The sequence below is a fragment of the Narcine bancroftii genome, chromosome 6 (genome assembly GCF_036971445.1).
Source record: "Narcine bancroftii isolate sNarBan1 chromosome 6, sNarBan1.hap1, whole genome shotgun sequence".
NCBI classification, from domain to species: domain Eukaryota; kingdom Metazoa; phylum Chordata; class Chondrichthyes; order Torpediniformes; family Narcinidae; genus Narcine; species Narcine bancroftii.
This window is the reverse complement of record NC_091474.1, coordinates 248,822,541-248,845,680: the sequence shown is the minus strand read 5'-3', so window position 1 is coordinate 248,845,680 and position 23,140 is coordinate 248,822,541.

The window sequence follows — 23,140 nt, the reverse complement described above, 5'->3', positions numbered from 1 at the left end:
GGAGAATCAGAGGCGGGGAAACAGGCGGGTAAACAGAGGCAGGTAAACATAAGCAGATAAATAGAGGCGGGGAAAGAGGTGGGCAAAACATAGTGGTTGGAACTTGTGTTCAAAATGAGGTACACAAAACAGATCAAACAGAGTTGTTGAAATTGAGGGAGGGAAAGAGAGGCGCGGAAAGAGTGGAGGGGAAAGATTGGAGGTGAAAGAGAGGCGCAGAGACAGAGGCGGGGAATCAGAGGCGGGGAATCAGAGGCGTGGAATCAGAGGCGGGGAAAGAGATGTGGGGACACGGAGGCCGGGAAAGTTGCGCGGAAAGGGATGCGGGGAATCAGAGGCGGGGAATCAGAGGCGCCGAATCAGAGGCGGGGAATCAGAGGCGGGGAATCTGAGGCAGGGAATCAGAGCCGGGGAATCAGAGGCGGGGATTCAGAGGCGGGGAGTCAGAGGCGGGGAAACAGAGGAAGGGAATCAGAGGCGGGTAATCAGAGTCGGGGAATCAGAGGTGGGGAATAAGAGGCGGGGAATCAGAGGCAGGGAATCAGAGGCAGGGAATCTGAGGCAGGGAGTCTGAGGCAGGGAATCTGAGGCAGGGAATCAGAGGCTGGGAATCTGAGGCGGGGAATCTGATGCAGGGAATCTGAGGCGGGGAATCTGAGGCATGGAATCTCAGGCAGGGAATCAGAGCCGGCGAATCTGAGGCGGGGAATCAGCCGCGGGGAATCAGAGGCGGGGAAACAGAGGCAGGGAATCAGAGGCTGGGAATCAGAGGCGGGGAATCAGAGGGCTGGAATCAGAGGCAGGGAATTAGAGGCAGGGAATTAGAGGCGGGGAATCAGAGGCAGGGAATCAGAGGCAGGCAAACAGAGGCAGGGAATCTGAGGCGGGGAATCTGAGGCAGGGAATCTGAGGCGGGGAATCTGAGGCGGGGAATCTAAGGCGGGGAATCTGAGGCGGGGAATCTGAGGCGGGAAATCTGATGCGGGGAATCTGAGGCGGGGAATCTGAGGTGGGGAATCTGAGGCGGGGAATCTGAGGCGGGGAATCTGAGGCGGGGAATCTGAGGCGGGAATCTGAGGCAGGGAATCTAAGGCAGGGAATCAGAGCCAGGGAATCTGAGGCGGGGAATCAGAGGCGGGGAATCAGAGGCGGGGAAACAGAGGCAGGGAATCAGAGGCGGGTAATCAGAGGCGGGGAATCAGAGGTGGGGAATAAGAGGCGGGGAATCAGAGGCAGGGAATCAGAGGCAGGGAATCTGAGGCAGGGAGTCTGAGGAAGGGAATCTGAGGCATGGAATCAGAGGCAGGGAATCAGAGGCGTGGAATCAGAGGCAGGGAATCAGAGGCGGGGAATCTGAGGCAGGGAATCTGAGGCAGGGTATCAGAGGCAGGGAATCAGAGGCGGGGAATCAGAGACACGGAAAGAGAGGCGTGGAATCAGAGGCGCGGAATCAGTGGGCTGGAATCAGAGGCAGGGAATTAGAGGCAGGGAATTAGAGGCGGGGAATCAGAGGCAGGGAATCAGAGGCAGGCAAACAGAGGCAGGGAATCTGAGGCGGGGAATCTGAGGCGGGGAATCTGAGGCGGGGAATCTGAGGCGGGGAATCTGAGGCGGGAAATCTGAGGCGGGGAATCTGAGGCGGGGAATCTGAGGCGGGGAATCTGAGGCGGGGAATATCAGGCGGGGAATCTGAGGCGGGGAATCTCAGGCGGGGAATCTGAGGCAGGGAATCTGAGGCGGGGAATCAGAGCCGGGGAATCTGAGGCGGGGAATCAGAGGCGGGGAATCAGAGGCAGGGAAACAGAGGCAGGGAATCAGAGTCGGGTAATCAGAGGCGGGGAATCAGAGGTGGGGAATAAGAGGTGGGGAATCAGAGGCAGGGAATCAGAGGCAGGGAATCTGAGGCAGGGAGTCTGAGGCAGGGAATCTGAGGCAGGGAATCAGAGTCTGGGAATCTGAGGCGGGGAATCTGAGGCATGGAATCTGAGGCGGGGAATCTGAGGCATGGAATCTCAGGCAGGGAATCAGAGCCGGGGAATCTGAGGCGGGGAATCAGACGTGGGGAATCAGAGGCGGGGAAACAGAGGCAGGGAATCAGAGGCGGGGTATCCGAGGCGGGGAATCAGAGGCGGGGAATAAGAGGCGGGGAATCAGAGGCGGGGAATGAGAGGCAGGGAATCTGAGGCAAGGAATCTGAGGCAGGGAATCTGAGGCAGGGAATCAGAGGCGGGGAATCAGAGGCGGGGAATCAGAGGCGGGGAATCAGAGGCATGGAATCAGAGGCGGGTTATCAGAGGGGGCAAATGAGATGTGGGAAACTAGATGCAGAGAAAGAGGCACGGAAATAGACGCATGCAAAGAGAGGCAGGGTATCTGAGGCTGGGAATCTGAGGCGGGGAATCAGAGACACGGAAAGAGAGGCGTGGAATCAGAGGTGCGGAATCAGAGGCAGGGAATCAGAGGCAGGGAATCAGAGGCAGGGATTTAGAGGCAGGGAATCAGAGGCAGGGAATCAGAGGCAGGCAATCAGAGGCAGGGAATCAGAGGCGGGGAATCTGAGGCAGTGAATCAGAGGCGGGGAATCAGAGACACGGAAGGAGAGGCGTGGAATCAGAGGCGCGGAATCAGAGGCAGGGAATCAGAGGCAGGGAATCAGAGGCAGGGATTTAGAGGCAGGGAATCAGAGGCAGGGAATCAGAGGCAGGCAATCAGAGGCAGGGAATCTGAGGCGGGGAATCTGAGGCGGGGAATCTGAGGCGGGGAATCTGAGGCGGGGAATCTGAGGCGGGGAATCTGAGGCGGGGAATCTGAGGCGGGGAATCTGAGGCGGGGAATCTGAGGCGGGGAATGTGAGGCAGGGAATCACAGGCAGGGAATCAGCGCCGGGGAATCTGAGGCGGGGACTCAGAGGCTGGGAATCTGAGGCAGGGAATCTGAGGCAGGGAATCTCAGGCAGGGAATCAGAGCCGGGGAATCTGAGGCGGGGATTCAGAGGCAGGGAATCAGAGGCAGGGAAACAGAGGCAGGGAATCATAGGCTGGGAATCAGAGGCGGGGAATCAGAGGCCAGGAACAAGCGGCGGGGAATCAGAGGTGGGGAATCAGAGGCAGGGAATCTGAGGCAGGGAATCTGAGGCAGGGAATCTGAGGCAGGGAATCTGAGGCGGGGAATCTGAGGCAGGGAATCTGAGGCGGGGAATCTGAGGCAGGGAATCTGAGGCGGGGATTCTGAGGCATGGAATCTCAGGCAGGGAATCAGAGCCGAGGAATCTGAGGCGGGGTATCAGACGCGGGGAATCAGAGGCGGGGAAACACAGGCAGGGAATCAGAGGCTGGGAATCAGAGGCGGGGAATCAGAGGCGGGGAATAAGAGGTGGGGAATCAGAGGCGGGGAATCAGAGGCAGGGTATCTGAGGCAAGGAATCTGAGGCAGGGAATCTGAGGCAGGTAATCAGAGGCGGGGAATCAGAGGCGGGGAATCAGAGGAGGGGAATCAGAGGCATGGAATCAGAGGCGGGTTATCAGTGGGGGCAAATGAGATGTGGAAACTAGATGCAGAGAAAGAGGCACCGAAATAGAGGCAGGCAAAGAGAGGCAGGGTATCAGAGGCAGGGAATCAGAGGCGGGGAATCAGAGACACGGAAAGAGAGGCGTGGAATCAGAGGTGCGGAATCAGAGGCAGGGAATGAGAGGCAGGGAATGAGAGGCAGGAATCAGAGGCAGGGAATCAGAGGCAGGGAATCAGAGGCAGGGAATCAGAGGCAGGGAATCAGAGGAAGGCAATCAGAGGCAGGGAATCTGAGGCAGGGATTCTGAGGCGGGGAATCTGAGGCGGGGAATCTGAGGCGGGGAATCTGAGATGGGGAATCTGAGGCGGGGAATCTGAGGCGGGGAATCTGAGGCAGGGAATCTGAGGCGGGGAATCTCAGGCGGGGAATCTCAGGCAGGGAATCAGAGCCGGGAAATCTGAGGCGGGGAATCAGAGGCGGGGAATCAGAGGCGGGGAAACAGAGGCAGGGAATCAGAGGCGGGGAATCAGAGGCTGGGAATCAGAGGCGGGGAATAAGAGGCGGGGAATCAGAGGCGGGGAATCAGAGGCAGGGAATCTGAGGCAGGGAATCTGAGTCAGGGAATCTGAGGCAGGGAATCTGAGGCAGGGAATCAGAGGTGGGGAATCAGAGGCAGGGAATCAGAGGCGGGGAATCAGAGGCGGGGAATCAGAGGCATGGAATCAGAGGCGGGTAATCAGAGGGGGCAAATGAGATGTGGGAAACTAGATGCAGAGAAAGTGGCACCGAAATAGAGGCAGGCAAAGAGAGGCAGGGTATCAGAGGCAGGGAATCGGAGGCGGGGAATCAGAGATACGGAAAGAGAGGCGTGGAATCAGAGGCTCGGAATCAGAGGCAGGGAATCAGAGGCAGGGAATCAGAGGCAGGGAATCAGAGGCAGGGAATCAGAGGCAGGGAATCAGAGGCAGGGAATCAGAGGCAGGCAATCAGAGCCAGGGAATCTGAGGCAGGAAATCTGAGTCGGTGAATCTGAGGCGGGGAATCTGAGGCGGGGAATCTGAGGCGGGGAATCTGAGGCGGGGAATCTGAGGCGGGGAATCTGAGGCGGGGAATTTGAGGAGGGGAATCTGTGGCGGGGAATCTGAGGCGGGGAATCTGAGGCGGGGAATCTGAGGCGGGGAATCTGAGGCGGGAAATCTGAGGCGGGGAATCTGAGGCGGGGTATCTGAGGCAGGGAATCTCAGGCAGGGAATCAGAGCCGGGGAATCTGAGGCGGGGAATCAGAGGCGGGGAATCAGAGGCGGGGAAACAGAGGCAGGGAATCAGAGGCGCGGAATCAGAGGTGGGGAATCAGAGGCGGGGAATAAGAGGTGGGGAATCAAAGGCGGGGAATCAGAGGCAGGGAATCTGAGGCAGGGAATCTGAGGCAGGGAATCTGAGGCAGGGAATCAGAGGCGGGGAATCAGAGGCAGGCAATCAGAGGCGGGGAATCAGAGGCAGGGAATCTGAGGCAGGGAATCTGATGCAGGGAATCAGAGCCGGGGAATCTGAGGCAGGGAATCAGAGGTGGGGAATCAGAGGCGGGGAATCAGAGGCGGGGAATAAGAGGCGGGGAATCAGAGGCGGGGAATCAGAGGCAGGGAATCTGAGGCAGGGAATCTGAGGCAGGGAATCTGAGGCAGGGAATCAAAGGCGGGGAATCAGAGGCAGGGAATCAGAGGCGGGGAATCAGAGGCGGGGAATCAGGGGGAGGAAAAGAGATGTGGGGAAAGAGAGTCAGAGAAAGAGGCGCGGAAATAGAGGCAGGGAAAGAGAGGCGGGGAATGAAAGGTGGGGAATCAGAGGAGGGGAAACAGGCGGGTAAACAGAGGCAGGAAAACATAGGTGGATAAATAGAGGCGGGGAAAGAGGCGGGCAAAACATAGTGGTTGGAACTTGTGTGTTTAAAATGAGGTACACAAAACAGATGAAACAGTGTTGTTGAAATTGAGGGAGGGAAAGACAGGCACGGAAAGTGTGGAGGGGAAAGAGTGGAGGCGAAAGAGAGGCGTCGAGACAGAGGTGGGGAATCAGAGGCGGGGAATCAGAGGCGGGCAATCAGTGGCAGGCAATCAGAGGTGGGGAATCAGAGGCGGGGAATAAGAGGCCTGGAATCAGAAGCGGGGAATCAGAGGCCTGGAATCAGAGGCAGGGAATCAGAGGCGGGGAATCAGAGGCGGGGAACCAGAGGTGGGGTATCAGAGGCGGGGATTCAGAGGCGGGGATTCAGAGGCTGGGAATCAGAGGCGGGGAATCAGAGGCGGGGAATCAGAGGCGGGGAATCGGAGGCAGGGATCTGAGGCAGGGAATCTGAGGCAGGGAATCTGAGGCAGGGAATCTGAGGCAGGGAATCTGAGGCGGGGAATCTGAGGCGGTAAATCTGAGTCGGGGTATCTGAGGCAGGGAATCTGAGGCAGTGAATCAGAGGCATGGAATCAGAGGCGGGTTATCAGAGGGGGCAAATGAGATGTGGGAAACTAGATGCAGAGAAAGAGGCACGGAAATAGAGGCAGGCAAAGAGAGGCAGGGTATCAGAGGCAGGGAATCAGAGGCGGGGAATCAGAGACAAGGAAAGAGAGGCGTGGAATCAGAGGTGCGGTATCAGAGGCAGGGAATCAGAGGCAGGGAATCAGAGGCAGGGAATCAGAGGCAGGCAATCAGAGGCAGGGAATCAGAGGCAGGGAATCAGAGGCAGGCAATCAGAGGCAGGGAATCTGAGGCAGGGAATCTGAGGCACGGAATCTGAGGCAGGGAATCAGAGGCAGGGAATCTGCGGCAGGGAATCTGAGGCAGGGAATCTGAGGAGGGGAATCAGAGGCGGGGATTCAGAGGCAGGGAATCAGAGGCAGGGAATCAGAGGCAGGGAATCAGATGAAGGGAATCAGATGAAGGGAATCTGAGGCAGGGAATCTGAGGCAGGGAATCTGAGGCAGGGAATCTGAGGTGTGGAATCTGAGGCGGGGAATCTGAGGCGGGGAATCTGAGGCGGGGAATCTGAGGCGGGAAATCTGAGGCGGGGAATCTGAGGCGGGGTATCTGAGGCAGGGAATCTCAGGCAGGGAATCAGAGCCGGGGAATCTGAGGCGGGGAATCAGAGGCAGGGAATCAGAGGTGGGGAAACAGAGGCAGGGAATCAGAGGCGCGGAATCAGAGGTGGGGAATCAGAGGCGGGGAATAAGAGGTGGGGAATCAAAGGCGGGGAATCAGAGGCAGGGAATCTGAGGCAGGGAATCTGAGGCAGGGAATCTGAGGCAGGGAATCAGAGGCGGGGAATCAGAGGCAGGCAATCAGAGGCGGGGAATCAGAGGCAGGGAATCTGAGGCAGGGAATCTGATGCAGGGAATCAGAGCCGGGGAATCTGAGGTGGGGAATCAGAGGCGGGGAATCAGAGGCGGGGAATAAGAGGCGGGGAATCAGAGGCGGGGAATCAGAGGCAGGGAATCTGAGGCAGGGAATCTGAGGCAGGGAATCTGAGGCAGGGAATCAGAGGTGGGGAATCAGAGGCAGGGAATCAGAGGCGGGGAATCAGAGGCGGGGAATCAGGGGGAGGAAAAGAGATGTGGGGAAAGAGAGGCAGAGAAAGAGGGGCACAAAGAAAGGCAGGGATAGAGAGGAGGGGAATCAGAGGCGGGGAATCTGAGGTGGGGAACCAGAGGCGCGGATTCAGATGTGGGGAATCAGAGGGGGGAATTCAGATGTGGGTAATGAGAGGCAGAGAAAGAGGCGCGGAAATAGAGGCAGGGAAAGAGAGGTGGGGAATCAAAGGTGGAGAATCAGAGGCGGGGAAACAGGCGGGTAAACAGAGGCAGGTAAACATTAGCAGATAAATAGAGGCGGGGAAAGAGGTGGGCAAAACATAGTGGTTGGAACTTGTGTTCAAAATGAGGTTCACAAAACAGATCAAACAGAGTTGTTGAAATTGAGGGAGGGAAAGAGAGGCGCGGAAAGAGTGGAGGGGAAAGATTGGAGGTGAAAGAGAGGCGCAGAGACAGAGGCGGGGAATCAGAGGCGGGGAATCAGAGGCGTGGAATCGGAGGCGGGGAAAGAGATTTGGGGACACGGAGGCCGGGAAAGTTGCGCGGTAAGGGATGCGGGGAATCAGAGGCGGGGAATCAGAGGCGGCGAATCAGAGGCGGGGAATCAGAGGCGGGGAATCTGAGGCAGGGAATCAGAGCCGGGAAATCAGAGGCGGGGATTCAGAGGCGGGGAATCAGAGGCGGGGATTCAGAGGCGGGGAATCAGAGGTGGGGAATCAGAGGCGGGAAATCAGAGGCGGGGAATCAGAGGCGAGGAATTAGAGGCAGGGAATCAGAGGCGGGGAATCTGAGGCAGGGAATCTGAGGCAGGGAATCTGAGGCAGGGAATCAGAGGCGGGGAATCAGAGGTGGGGAATGTGAGGCAGGGAATCTGAGGCGGGGAATCTGAGGCATGGAATCTCAGGCAGGGAATCAGAGCCGGGGAATCTGAGGCGGGGAATGAGACGCGGGGAATCAGAGGCAGGCAAACAGAGGCAGGGAATCTGAGGCGGGGAATCTGAGGCGGGGAATCTGAGGCGGGGAATCTGAGGCGGGGAATCTGAGGCGGGAAATCTGAGGCGGGGAATCTGAGGCGGGGAATCTGAGGCGGGGAATCTGAGGCGGGGAATCTGAGGCGGGGAATCTGAGGCGGGGAATCTGAGGCGGGGAATCTCAGGCGGGGAATCTGAGGCTGGGAATCTGAGGCGGGGAATCAGAGCCGGGGAATCTGAGGCGGGGAATCAGAGGCGGGCAATCAGAGGCAGGGAAACAGAGGCAGGGAATCAGAGGCGGGTAATCAGAGGCGGGGAATCAGAGGTGGGGAATAAGAGGTGGGGAATCAGAGGCAGCGAATCAGAGGCAGGGAATCTGAGGCAGGGAGTCTGAGGCAGGGAATCTGAGGCAGGGAATCAGAGTCTGGGAATCTGAGGCGGGGAATCTGAGGCATGGAATCTGAGGAGGGGAATCTGAGGCATGGAATCTCAGGCAGGGAATCAGAGCCGGGGAATCTGAGGTGGGGAATCAGACGTGGGGAATCAGAGGCGGGGAAACAGAGGCAGGGAATCAGAGGCGGGGAATCAGAGGCGGGGAATCAGAGGCGGGGAATAAGAGGTGGGGAATCAGAGGCGGGGAATGAGAGGCAGGGAATCTGAGGCAAGGAATCTGAGGCAGGGAATCTGAGGCAGGGAATCAGAGGCGGGGAATCAGAGGCGGGGAATCAGAGGCGGGGAATCAGAGGCATGGAATCAGAGGCGGGTTATCAGAGGGGGCAAATGAGATGTGGGAAACTAGATGCAGAGAAAGAGGCACGGAAATAGACGCAGGCAAAGAGAGGCAGGGTATCTGAGGCAGGGAATCTGAGGCGGGGAATCAGAGACACGGAAAGAGAGGCGGGGAATCAGAGGCGCGGAATCAGAGGCAGGGAATAAGAGGCAGGGAATCAGAGGCAGGGATTTAGAGGCAGGGAATCAGAGGCAGGGAATCAGAGGCAGGCAATCAGAGGCAGGGAATCTGAGGCGGGGAATCTGAGGCGGGGAATCTGAGGCGGGGAATCTGAGGCGGGGAATCTGAGGCGGGGAATCTGAGGCGGGGAATCTGAGGCGGGGAATCAGAGGCAGGGAGTCTGAGGCAGGGAATCTGAGGCAGGGAGTCTGAGGCAGGGAATCTGAGGCAGGGAATCTGAGGCAGGGTATCTGAGGTAGGGAATCTGAGGCGGGGAATCTGAGGCGGGGAATCTGAGGTTGGGAATCAGAGGCGCGGATGCAGTGGTGGGGAATCAGAGGGGGGTAAAGAGAAGTTGGGAAAGAGAGGCAGAGAAAGAGGGGCACAAATAAAGGCAGGGAAAGAGAGGAGGGGAATCAGAGGCGGGGAATCTGAGGTGGGGAATCAGAGGCGCGGATTCAGATGCGGGGAATCAGAGGGGGGAATAGAGATGTGGGGAATGAGAGGCAGAGAAAGAGGCGCGGAAATAGAGGCAGGGAAAGAGAGGCGGGTAATCAAAGGTGGAGAATCAGAGGCGGGGAAACAGGCGGGTAAACAGAGGCAGGTAAACATAAGCAGATAAATAGAGGCGGGGAAAGAGGTGGGCAAAACATAGTGGTTGGAACTTGTGTTCAAAATGAGGTACACAAAACAGATCAAACAGAGTTGTTGAAATTGAGGGAGGGAAAGAGAGGCGCGGAAAGAGTGGAGGGGAAAGATTGGAGGTGAAAGAGAGGCGCAGAGACAGAGGCGGGGAATCAGAGGCGGGGAATCAGAGGCGTGGAATCAGAGGCGGGGAAAGAGATGTGGGGACACGGAGGCCGGGAAAGTTGCGCGGAAAGGGATGCGGGGAATCAGAGGCGGGGAATCAGAGGCGCCGAATCAGAGGCGGGGAATCAGAGGCGGGGAATCTGAGGCAGGGAATCAGAGCCGGGGAATCAGAGGCGGGGATTCAGAGGCGGGGAGTCAGAGGCGGGGAAACAGAGGAAGGGAATCAGAGGCGGGTAATCAGAGTCGGGGAATCAGAGGTGGGGAATAAGAGGCGGGGAATCAGAGGCAGGGAATCAGAGGCAGGGAATCTGAGGCAGGGAGTCTGAGGCAGGGAATCTGAGGCAGGGAATCAGAGGCTGGGAATCTGAGGCGGGGAATCTGATGCAGGGAATCTGAGGCGGGGAATCTGAGGCATGGAATCAAAGGCAGGGAATCAGAGCCGGCGAATCTGAGGCGGGGAATCAGCCGCGGGGAATCAGAGGCGGGGAAACAGAGGCAGGGAATCAGAGGCTGGGAATCAGAGGCGGGGAATCAGAGGGCTGGAATCAGAGGCAGGGAATTAGAGGCAGGGAATTAGAGGCGGGGAATCAGAGGCAGGGAATCAGAGGCAGGCAAACAGAGGCAGGGAATCTGAGGCGGGGAATCTGAGGCAGGGAATCTGAGGCGGGGAATCTGAGGCGGGGAATCTGAGGCGGGGAATCTGAGGCGGGGAATCTGAGGCGGGGAATCTGATGCGGGGAATCTGAGGCGGGGAATCTGAGGTGGGGAATCTGAGGCGGGGAATCTGAGGCGGGGAATCTGAGGCGGGGAATCTGAGGCGGGAATCTGAGGCAGGGAATCTAAGGCAGGGAATCAGAGCCAGGGAATCTGAGGCGGGGAATCAGAGGCGGGGAATCAGAGGCGGGGAAACAGAGGCAGGGAATCAGAGGCGGGTAATCAGAGGCGGGGAATCAGAGGTGGGGAATAAGAGGCGGGGAATCAGAGGCAGGGAATCAGAGGCAGGGAATCTGAGGCAGGGAGTCTGAGGCGGGGAATCTGAGGCGGGGAATCTGAGGCGGGGAATCTGAGGCGGGAAATCTTAGGCGGGGAATCTGAGGCGGGGAATCTGAGGCGGGGAATCTGAGGCGGGGAATCTCAGGCGGGGAATCTGAGGTGGGGAATCTCAGGCGGGGAATCTGAGGCAGGGAATCTGAGGCGGGGAATCAGAGCCGGGGAATCTGAGGCGGGGAATCAGAGGCGGGGAATCAGAGGCAGGGAAACAGAGGCAGGGAATCAGAGGCGGGTAATCAGAGGCGGGGAATCAGAGGTGGGGAATAAGAGGTGGGGAATCAGAGGCAGGGAATCAGAGGCAGGGAATCTGAGGCAGGGAGTCTGAGGCAGGGAATCTGAGGCAGGGAATCAGAGTCTGGGAATCTGAGGCGGGGAATCTGAGGCATGGAATCTGAGGCGGGGAATCTGAGGCATGGAATCTCAGGCAGGGAATCAGAGCCGGGGAATCTGAGGCGGGGAATCAGACGTGGGGAATCAGAGGCGGGGAAACAGAGGCAGGGAATCAGAGGCGGGGAATCAGAGGCGGGGAATCAGAGGCGGGGAATAAGAGGCGGGGAATCAGAGGCGGGGAATGAGAGGCAGGGAATCTGAGGCAAGGAATCTGAGGCAGGGAATCTGAGGCAGGGAATCAGAGGCGGGGAATCAGAGGCGGGGAATCAGAGGCGGGGAATCAGAGGCATGGAATCAGAGGCGGGTTATCAGAGGGGGCAAATGAGATGTGGGAAACTAGATGCAGAGAAAGAGGCACGGAAATAGACGCAGGCAAAGAGAGGCAGGGTATCTGAGGCTGGGAATCTGAGGCGGTGAATCAGAGACACGGAAAGAGAGGCGGGGAATCAGAGGCGCGGAATCAGAGGCAGGGAATCAGAGGCAGGGAATCAGAGGCAGGGATTTAGAGGCAGGGAATCAGAGGCAGGGAATAAGAGGCAGGCAATCAGAGGCAGGGAATCAGAGGCGGGGAATCTGAGGCGGGGAATCTGAGGCGGGGAATCTGAGGCGGGGAATCTGAGGCGGGGAATCTGAGGCGGGGAATCAGAGGCAGGGAGTCTGAGGCAGGGAATCTGAGGCAGGGAGTCTGAGGCAGGGAATCTGAGGCAGGGAATCTGAGGCAGGGTATCTGAGGTAGGGAATCTGAGGCTGGGAATCTGAGGCGGGGAATCTGAGGTTGGGAATCAGAGGCGCGGATGCAGTGGTGGGGAATCAGAGGGGGGTAAAGAGAAGTGGGGAAAGAGAGGCAGAGAAAGAGGGGCACAAATAAAGGCAGGGAAAGAGAGGAGGGGAATCAGAGGCGGGGAATCTGAGGTGGGGAATCAGAGGCGCGGATTCAGATGCGGGGAATCAGAGGGGGGAATAGAGATGTGGGGAATGAGAGGCAGAGAAAGAGGCGCGGAAATAGAGGCAGGGAAAGAGAGGCGGGTAATCAAAGGTGGAGAATCAGAGGCGGGGAAACAGGCGGGTAAACAGAGGCAGGTAAACATAAGCAGATAAATAGAGGCGGGGAAAGAGGTGGGCAAAACATAGTGGTTGGAACTTGTGTTCAAAATGAGGTACACAAAACAGATCAAACAGAGTTGTTGAAATTGAGGGAGGGAAAGAGAGGCGCGGAAAGAGTGGAGGGGAAAGATTGGAGGTGAAAGAGAGGCGCAGAGACAGAGGCGGGGAATCAGAGGCGGGGAATCAGAGGCGTGGAATCAGAGGCGGGGAAAGAGATGTGGGGACACGGAGGCCGGGAAAGTTGCGCGGAAAGGGATGCGGGGAATCAGAGGCGGGGAATCAGAGGCGCCGAATCAGAGGCGGGGAATCAGAGGCGGGGAATCTGAGGCAGGGAATCAGAGCCGGGGAATCAGAGGCGGGGATTCAGAGGCGGGGAGTCAGAGGCGGGGAAACAGAGGAAGGGAATCAGAGGCGGGTAATCAGAGTCGGGGAATCAGAGGTGGGGAATAAGAGGCGGGGAATCAGAGGCAGGGAATCAGAGGCAGGGAATCTGAGGCAGGGAGTCTGAGGCAGGGAATCTGAGGCAGGGAATCAGAGGCTGGGAATCTGAGGCGGGGAATCTGATGCAGGGAATCTGAGGCGGGGAATCTGAGGCATGGAATCTCAGGCAGGGAATCAGAGCCGGCGAATCTGAGGCGGGGAATCAGCCGCGGGGAATCAGAGGCGGGGAAACAGAGGCAGGGAATCAGAGGCTGGGAATCAGAGGCGGGGAATCAGAGGGCTGGAATCAGAGGCAGGGAATTAGAGGCAGGGAATTAGAGGCGGGGAATCAGAGGCAGGGAATCAGAGGCAGGCAAACAGAGGCAGGGAATCTGAGGCGTGGAATCTGAGGCATGGAATCTGAGGCGGGGAATCTGAGGCGGGGAATCTGAGGCGGGGAATCTGAGGCGGGGAATCTGAGGCGGGGAATCTGATGCGGGGAATCTGAGGCGGGGGATCTGAGGTGGGGAATCTGAGGCGGGGAATCTGAGGCGGGGAATCTGAGGCGGGGAATCTGAGGCGGGAATCTGAGGCAGGGAATCTAAGGCAGGGAATCAGAGCCAGGGAATCTGAGGCGGGGAATCAGAGGCGGGGAATCAGAGGCGGGGAAACAGAGGCAGGGAATCAGAGGCGGGTAATCAGAGGCGGGGAATCAGAGGTGGGGAATAAGAGGCGGGGAATCAGAGGCAGGGAATCAGAGGCAGGGAATCTGAGGCAGGGAGTCTGAGGCGGGGAATCTGAGGCGGGGAATCTGAGGCGGGGAATCTGAGGCGGGAAATCTTAGGCGGGGAATCTGAGGCGGGGAATCTGAGGCGGGGAATCTGAGGCGGGGAATCTCAGGCGGGGAATCTGAGGTGGGGAATCTCAGGCGGGGAATCTGAGGCAGGGAATCTGAGGCGGGGAATCAGAGCCGGGGAATCTGAGGCGGGGAATCAGAGGCGGGGAATCAGAGGCAGGGAAACAGAGGCAGGGAATCAGAGGCGGGTAATCAGAGGCGGGGAATCAGAGGTGGGGAATAAGAGGTGGGGAATCAGAGGCAGGGAATCAGAGGCAGGGAATCTGAGGCAGGGAGTCTGAGGCAGGGAATCTGAGGCAGGGAATCAGAGTCTGGGAATCTGAGGCGGGGAATCTGAGGCATGGAATCTGAGGCGGGGAATCTGAGGCATGGAATCTCAGGCAGGGAATCAGAGCCGGGGAATCTGAGGCGGGGAATCAGACGTGGGGAATCAGAGGCGGGGAAACAGAGGCAGGGAATCAGAGGCGGGGAATCAGAGGCGGGGAATCAGAGGCGGGGAATAAGAGGCGGGGAATCAGAGGCGGGGAATGAGAGGCAGGGAATCTGAGGCAAGGAATCTGAGGCAGGGAATCTGAGGCAGGGAATCAGAGGCGGGGAATCAGAGGCAGGGAATCAGAGGCGGGGAATCAGAGGCATGGAATCAGAGGCGGGTTATCAGAGGGGGCAAATGAGATGTGGGAAAATAGATGCAGAGAAAGAGGCACGGAAATAGACGCAGGCAAAGAGAGGCAGGGTATCTGAGGCTGGGAATCTGAGGCGGTGAATCAGAGACACGGAAAGAGAGGCGGGGAATCAGAGGCGCGGAATCAGAGGCAGGGAATCAGAGGCAGGGAATCAGAGGTAGGGATTTAGAGGCAGGGAATCAGAGGCAGGGAATCAGAGGCAGGCAATCAGAGGCAGGGAATCTGAGGCGGGGAATCTGAGGCGGTGAATCTGAGGCGGGGAATCTGAGGCGGGGAATCTGAGGCGGGGAATCTGAGGCGGGGAATCTGAGGCGGGGAATCTGAGGCGGGGTATCAGAGGCAGGGAGTCTGAGGCAGGGAATCTGAGGCAGGGAGTCTGAGGCAGGGAATCTGAGGCAGGGAATCTGAGGCAGGGTATCTGAGGTGGGGAATCTGAGGCTGGGAATCTGAGGCGGGGAATCTGAGGCGGGAATCTGAGGCAGGGAATCTAAGGCAGGGAATCAGAGCCAGGGAATCTGAGGCGGGGAATCAGAGGCGGGGAAACAGAGGCAGGGAATCAGAGGCGGGTAATCAGAGGCGGGGAATCAGAGGTGGGGAATAAGAGGCGGGGAATCAGAGGCAGGGAATCTGAGGCAGGGAATCTGAGGCAGGGAGTCTGAGGCGGGGAATCAGAGGCGGGGAATCAGAGGCAGGGAATCAGAGGCAGGGATTTAGAGGCAGGGAATCAGAGGCAGGGAATCAGAGGCAGGCAATCAGAGGCAGGGAATCTGAGGCGGGGAATCTGAGGCGGGGAATCTGAGGCGGGGAATCTGAGGCGGGGAATCTGAGGCGGGGAATCTGAGGTGGGGAATCTGAGGCGGGGAATCAGAGGCAGGGAGTCTGAGGCAGGGAATCTGAGGCAGGGAGTCTGAGGCAGGGAATCTGAGGCGGGGAATCTGAGGTGGGGAATCTAATGCGGGGAATCTGAGGCGGGGAATCTGAGGCGGGGAATCTGAGGCGGGAATCTGAGGCAGGGAATCTAAGGCAGGGAATCAGAGCCATGGAATCTGAGGCGGGGTATCAGAGGCGGGGAATCAGAGGCGGGGAAACAGAGGCAGGGAATCAGAGGCAGGGAATCAGAGGCGCGGAATCAGAGGTGGGGAATCAGAGGCGGGGAATAAGAGGTGGGGAATCAAAGGCGGGGAATCAGAGGCAGGGAATCTGAGGCAGGGAATCTGAGGCAGGGAATCTGAGGCAGGGAATCAGAGGCGGGGAATCAGAGGCAGGCAATCAGAGGCGGGGAATCAGAGGCAGGGAATCTGAGGCAGGGAATCTGATGCAGGGAATCAGAGCCGGGGAATCTGAGGTGGGGAATCAGAGGCGGGGAATCAGAGGCGGGGAATAAGAGGCGGGGAATCAGAGGCGGGGAATCAGAGGCAGGGAATCTGAGGCAGGGAATCTGAGGCAGGGAATCTGAGGCAGGGAATCAGAGGTGGGGAATCAGAGGCAGGGAATCAGAGGCGGGGAATCAGAGGCGGGGAATCAGGGGGAGGAAAAGAGATGTGGGGAAAGAGAGGCAGAGAAAGAGGGGCACAAAGAAAGGCAGGGATAGAGAGGAGGGGAATCAGAGGCGGGGAATCTGAGGTGGGGAACCAGAGGCGCGGATTCAGATGTGGGGAATCAGAGGGGGGAATTCAGATGTGGGTAATGAGAGGCAGAGAAAGAGGCGCGGAAATAGAGGCAGGGAAAGAGAGGTGGGGAATCAAAGGTGGAGAATCAGAGGCGGGGAAACAGGCGGGTAAACAGAGGCAGGTAAACATTAGCAGATAAATAGAGGCGGGGAAAGAGGTGGGCAAAACATAGTGGTTGGAACTTGTGTTCAAAATGAGGTTCACAAAACAGATCAAACAGAGTTGTTGAAATTGAGGGAGGGAAAGAGAGGCGCGGAAAGAGTGGAGGGGAAAGATTGGAGGTGAAAGAGAGGCGCAGAGACAGAGGCGGGGAATCAGAGGCGGGGAATCAGAGGCGTGGAATCGGAGGCGGGGAAAGAGATTTGGGGACACGGAGGCCGGGAAAGTTGCGCGGTAAGGGATGCGGGGAATCAGAGGCGGCGAATCAGAGGCGGCGAATCAGAGGCGGGGAATCAGAGGCGGGGAATCTGAGGCAGGGAATCAGAGCCGGAAAATCAGAGGCGGGGATTCAGAGGCGGGGAATCAGAGGCGGGGATTCAGAGGCGGGGAATCAGAGGTGGGGAATCAGAGGCGGGGAATCAGAGGCGGGGAATCAGAGGCGAGGAATTAGAGGCAGGGAATCAGAGGCGGGGAATCTGAGGCAGGGAATCTGAGGCAGAGAATCTGAGGCAGGGAATCAGAGGCGGGGAATCAGAGGTGGGGAATGTGAGGCAGGGAATCTGAGGCGGGGAATCTGAGGCATGGAATCTCAGGCAGGGAATCAGAGCCGGGGAATCTGAGGCGGGGAATGAGACGCGGGGAATCAGAGGCAGGCAAACAGAGGCAGGGAATCTGAGGCGGGGAATCTGAGGCGGGGAATCTGAGGCGGGGAATCTGAGGCGGGGAATCTGAGGCGGGAAATCTGAGGCGGGGAATCTGAGGCGGGGAATCTGAGGCGGGGAATCTGAGGCGGGGAATCTGAGGCGGGGAATCTGAGGCGGGGAATCTGAGGCGGGGAATCTCAGGCGGGGAATCTGAGGCTGGGAATCTGAGGCGGGGAATCAGAGCCGGGGAATCTGAGGCGGGGAATCAGAGGCGGGCAATCAGAGGCAGGGAATCAGAGGCAGGGAATCAGAGGCGGGTAATCAGAGGCGGGGAATCAGAGGTGGGGAATAAGAGGTGGGGAATCAGAGGCAGGGAATCAGAGGCAGGGAATCTGAGGCAGGGAGTCTGAGGCAGGGAATCTGAGGCAGGGAATCAGAGTCTGGGAATCTGAGGCGGGGAATCTGAGGCATGGAATCTGAGGAGGGGAATCTGAGGCATGGAATCTCAGGCAGGGAATCAGAGCCGGGGAATCTGAGGCGGGGAATCAGACGTGGGGAATCAGAGGCGGGGAAACAGAGGCAGGGAATCAGAGGCGGGGAATCAGAGGCGGGGAATCAGAGGCGGGGAATAAGAGGTGGGGAATCAGAGGCGGGGAATGAGAGGCAGGGAATCTGAGGCAAGGAATCTGAGGCAGGGAATCTGAGGCAGGGAATCAGAGGCGGGGAATCAGAGGCGGGGAATCAGAGGCGGGGAATCAGAGGCATGGAATCAGAGGCGGGTTATCAGAGGGGGCAAATGAGATGTGGGAAACTAGATGCAGAGAAAGAGGCACGGAAATAGACGCAGGCAAAGAGAGGCAGGGTATCTGAGGCAGGGAATCTGAGGCGGGGAATCAGAGACACGGAAAGAGAGGCGGGGAATCAGAGGCGCGGAATCAGAGGCAGGGAATCAGAGGCAGGGAATCAGAGGCAGGGATTTAGAGGCAGGGAATCAGAGGCAGGGAATCAGAGGCAGGCAATCAGAGGCAGGGAATCTGAGGCGGGGAATCTGAGGCGGGGAATCTGAGGCGGGGAATCTGAGGCGGGGAATCTGAGGCGGGGAATCTGAGGCGGGGAATCTGAGGCGGGGAATCAGAGGCAGGGAGTCTGAGGCAGGGAATCTGAGGCAGGGAGTCTGAGGCAGGGAATCTGAGGCAGGGAATCTGAGGCAGGGTATCTGAGGTAGGGAATCTGAGGCGGGGAATCTGAGGCGGGGAATCTGAGGTTGGGAATCAGAGGCGCGGATGCAGTGGTGGGGAATCAGAGGGGGGTAAAGAGAAGTTGGGAAAGAGAGGCAGAGAAAGAGGGGCACAAATAAAGGCAGGGAAAGAGAGGAGGGGAATCAGAGGCGGGGAATCTGAGGTGGGGAATCAGAGGCGCGGATTCAGATGCGGGGAATCAGAGGGGGGAATAGAGATGTGGGGAATGAGAGGCAGAGAAAGAGGCGCGGAAATAGAGGCAGGGAAAGAGAGGCGGGTAATCAAAGGTGGAGAATCAGAGGCGGGGAAACAGGCGGGTAAACAGAGGCAGGTAAACATAAGCAGATAAATAGAGGCGGGGAAAGAGGTGGGCAAAACATAGTGGTTGGAACTTGTGTTCAAAATGAGGTACACAAAACAGATCAAACAGAGTTGTTGAAATTGAGGGAGGGAAAGAGAGGCGCGGAAAGAGTGGAGGGGAAAGATTGGAGGTGAAAGAGAGGCGCAGAGACAGAGGCGGGGAATCAGAGGCGGGGAATCAGAGGCGTGGAATCAGAGGCGGGGAAAGAGATGTGGGGACACGGAGGCCGGGAAAGTTGCGCGGAAAGGGATGCGGGGAATCAGAGGCGGGGAATCAGAGGCGCCGAATCAGAGGCGGGGAATCAGAGGCGGGGAATCTGAGGCAGGGAATCAGAGCCGGGGAATCAGAGGCGGGGATTCAGAGGCGGGGAGTCAGAGGCGGGGAAACAGAGGAAGGGAATCAGAGGCGGGTAATCAGAGTCGGGGAATCAGAGGTGGGGAATAAGAGGCGGGGAATCAGAGGCAGGGAATCAGAGGCAGGGAATCTGAGGCAGGGAGTCTGAGGCAGGGAATCTGAGGCAGGGAATCAGAGGCTGGGAATCTGAGGCGGGGAATCTGATGCAGGGAATCTGAGGCGGGGTATCTGAGGCATGGAATCTCAGGCAGGGAATCAGAGCCGGCGAATCTGAGGCGGGGAATCAGCCGCGGGGAATCAGAGGCGGGGAAACAGAGGCAGGGAATCAGAGGCTGGGAATCAGAGGCGGGGAATCAGAGGGCTGGAATCAGAGGCAGGGAATTAGAGGCAGGGAATTAGAGGCGGGGAATCAGAGGCAGGGAATCAGAGGCAGGCAAACAGAGGCAGGGAATCTGAGGCGGGGAATCTGAGGCAGGGAATCTGAGGCGGGGAATCTGAGGCGGGGAATCTGAGGCGGGGAATCTGAGGCGGGGAATCTGAGGCGGGGAATCTGATGCGGGGAATCTGAGGCGGGGAATCTGAGGTGGGGAATCTGAGGCGGGGAATCTGAGGCGGGGAATCTGAGGCGAGGAATCTGAGGCGGGAATCTGAGGCAGGGAATCTAAGGCAGGGAATCAGAGCCAGGGAATCTGAGGCGGGGAATCAGAGGCGGGGAATCAGAGGCGGGGAAACAGAGGCAGGGAATCAGAGGCGGGTAATCAGAGGCGGGGAATCAGAGGTGGGGAATAAGAGGCGGGGAATCAGAGGCAGGGAATCAGAGGCAGGGAATCTGAGGCAGGGAGTCTGAGGCGGGGAATCTGAGGCGGGGAATCTGAGGCGGGGAATCTGAGGCGGGAAATCTTAGGCAGGGAATCTGAGGCGGGGAATCTGAGGCGGGGAATCTGAGGCGGGGAATCTCAGGCGGGGAATCTGAGGTGGGGAATCTCAGGCGGGGAATCTGAGGCAGGGAATCTGAGGCGGGGAATCAGAGCCGGGGAATCTGAGGCGGGGAATCAGAGGCGGGGAATCAGAGGCAGGGAAACAGAGGCAGGGAATCAGAGGCGGGTAATCAGAGGCGGGGAATCAGAGGTGGGGAATAAGAGGTGGGGAATCAGAGGCAGGGAATCAGAGGCAGGGAATCTGAGGCAGGGAGTCTGAGGCAGGGAATCTGAGGCAGGGAATCAGAGTCTGGGAATCTGAGGCGGGGAATCTGAGGCATGGAATCTGAGGCGGGGAATCTGAGGCATGGAATCTCAGGCAGGGAATCAGAGCCGGGGAATCTGAGGCGGGGAATCAGACGTGGGGAATCAGAGGCGGGGAAACAGAGGCAGGGAATCAGAGGCGGGGAATCAGAGGCGGGGAATCAGAGGCGGGGAATAAGAGGCGGGGAATCAGAGGCGGGGAATGAGAGGCAGGGAATCTGAGGCAAGGAATCTGAGGCAAGGAATCTGAGGCAGGGAATCAGAGGCGGGGAATCAGAGGCGGGGAATCAGAGGCGGGGAATCAGAGGCATGGAATCAGAGGCGGGTTATCAGAGGGGGCAAATGAGATGTGGGAAACTAGATGCAGAGAAAGAGGCACGGAAATAGACGCAGGCAAAGAGAGGCAGGGTATCTGAGGCTGGGAATCTGAGGCGGTGAATCAGAGACACGGAAAGAGAGGCGGGGAATCAGAGGCGCGGAATCAGAGGCAGGGAATCAGAGGCAGGGAATCAGAGGTAGGGATTTAGAGGCAGGGAATCAGAGGCAGGGAATCAGAGGCAGGCAATCAGAGGCAGGGAATCTGAGGCGGGGAATCTGAGGCGGGGAATCTGAGGCGGGGAATCTGAGGCGGGGAATCTGAGGCGGGGAATCTGAGGCGGGGAATCTGAGGCGGGGAATCTGAGGCGGGGTATCAGAGGCAGGGAGTCTGAGGCAGGGAATCTGAGGCAGGGAGTCTGAGGCAGGGAATCTGAGGCAGGGAATCTGAGGCAGGGTATCTGAGGTGGGGAATCTGAGGCTGGGAATCTGAGGCGGGGAATCTGAGGCGGGAATCTGAGGCAGGGAATCTAAGGCAGGGAATCAGAGCCAGGGAATCTGAGGCGGGGAATCAGAGGCGGGGAAACAGAGGCAGGGAATCAGAGGCGGGTAATCAGAGGCGGGGAATCAGAGGTGGGGAATAAGAGGCGGGGAATCAGAGGCAGGGAATCTGAGGCAGGGAATCTGAGGCAGGGAGTCTGAGGCGGGGAATCAGAGGCGGGGAATCAGAGGCAGGGAATCAGAGGCAGGGATTTAGAGGCAGGGAATCAGAGGCAGGGAATCAGAGGCAGGCAATCAGAGGCAGGGAATCTGAGGCGGGGAATCTGAGGCGGGGAATCTGAGGCGGGGAATCTGAGGCGGGGAATCTGAGGCGGGGAATCTGAGGTGGGGAATCTGAGGCGGGGAATCAGAGGCAGGGAGTCTGAGGCAGGGAATCTGAGGCAGGGAGTCTGAGGCAGGGAATCTGAGGTGGGGAATCTGAGGTGGGGAATCTAATGCGGGGAATCTGAGGCGGGGAATCTGAGGCGGGGAATCTGAGGCGGGAATCTGAGGCAGGGAATCTAAGGCAGGGAATCAGAGCCATGGAATCTGAGGCGGGGTATCAGAGGCGGGGAATCAGAGGCGGGGAAACAGAGGCAGGGAATCTGAGGCGGGGAATCAGAGGCGGGGAATCAGAGGCGGGGAAACAGAGGAAGGGAATCAGAGGCGGGTAATCAGAGGCGGGGTATCAGAGGTGGGGAATAAGAGGCGGGGAATCAAAGGCAGGGAATCTGAGGCATGGAATCTCAGGTATGGAATCAGAGCCGGGGAATCTGAGGCAGGGAATCAGACGCGGGAAATCAGAGGCGGGGAAATAGAGGCAGGGAATCAGAGGCGGGTAATCAGAGGCGGGGAATCAGAGGCGGGGAATAAGAGGCGGGGAATCAGAGGCGGGGAATCAGAGGCAGGGTATCTGAGGCAAGTAATCTGAGGCAGGGAATCTGAGGCAGGGAATCAGAGGTGGGGAATCAGAGGTGGGGAATCAGAGGCGGGGAATCAGAGGCATGGAATCAGAGGCGGGTTATCAGAGGGGGCAAATGAGATGTGGGAAACTAGATGCAGAGAAAGAGGCACAGAAATAGACGCAGGCAAAGAGAGGCAGGGTATCTGAGGCAGGGAATCTGAGGCGGGGAATCAGAGACACGGAAAGAGAGGCGGGGAATCAGAGGCGCGGAATCAGAGGCAGGGAATCAGAGGCAGGGAATCAGAGGCAGGGATTTAGAGGCAGGGAATCAGAGGCAGGGAATCAGAGGCAGGCAATCAGAGGCAGGGAATGTGAGGTGGGGAATCTGAGGCGGGGAATCTGAGGCGGGGAATCTGAGGCAGGGAATCTGAGGCGGGGAATCTGAGGCGGGGAATCTGAGGCGGGGATCTGAGGCGGGGAATCTGAGGGAGGGAATCTGAGGCGGGGAATCTGAGGCAGGGAATCTCAGGCAGGGAATCAGAGCCAGGGAATCTGAGGCAGGGAATCAGAGGCAGGAAATCATATGCAGGGAATCTGAGGCAGGGAGTCTGAGGCAGGGAATCTGAGGCAGGGAATCAGAGGCAGGGTATCTGAGGTAGGGAATCTGAGGCGGGAAATCTGAGGCGGGGAATCTGAGGTTGGGAATCAGAGGCACGGAATCAGTGGTGGGGAATCAGAGGGGGGTAAAGAGAAGTGGGGAAAGAGAGGCAGAGAAAGAGGGGCACAAAGAAAGGCAGGGAAAGAGAGGAGGGGAATCAGAGGTGGGGAATCTGAGGTGGGGAATCTGAGGCGGGGAAACAGGCGGGTAAACAGAGGCAGGTAAACATAAGCAGATAAATAGAGGAGGGGAAAGAGGTGGGCAAAACATAGTGGTTGGAACTTGTGTTCAAAATGAGGTACACAAAACAGATCAAACAGAGTTGTTGAAATTGAGGGAGGGAAAGAGAGGCGCAGAAAGAGTGGAGGGGAAAGATTGGAGGTGAAAGAGAGGCGCCGAGACAGAGGCGGGGAATCAGAGGCGGGGAATCAGATGCGTGGAATCAGAGGCGGGGAAAGAGATGTGGGGAAACGGAGGCCAGGAAAGTTGCACGGAAAGGGATGCAGGGAATCAGAGGCGGGGAATCAGAGGTGGCGAATCAGAGGCGGGGAATCAGAGGCGGGGAATCTGAGGCGGGGAATCTGAGGCGGGGAATCTGAGGCGGGGAATCTGAGGCGGGGAATCTGAGGCAGGGAATCTGAGGCGGGGAATCTCAGGCAGGGAATCTCAAGCAGGGAATCAGAGCATGGGAATCTGAGGCGGGGAATCAGAGGCGGGGAATCAGAGGCGGGGAAACAGAG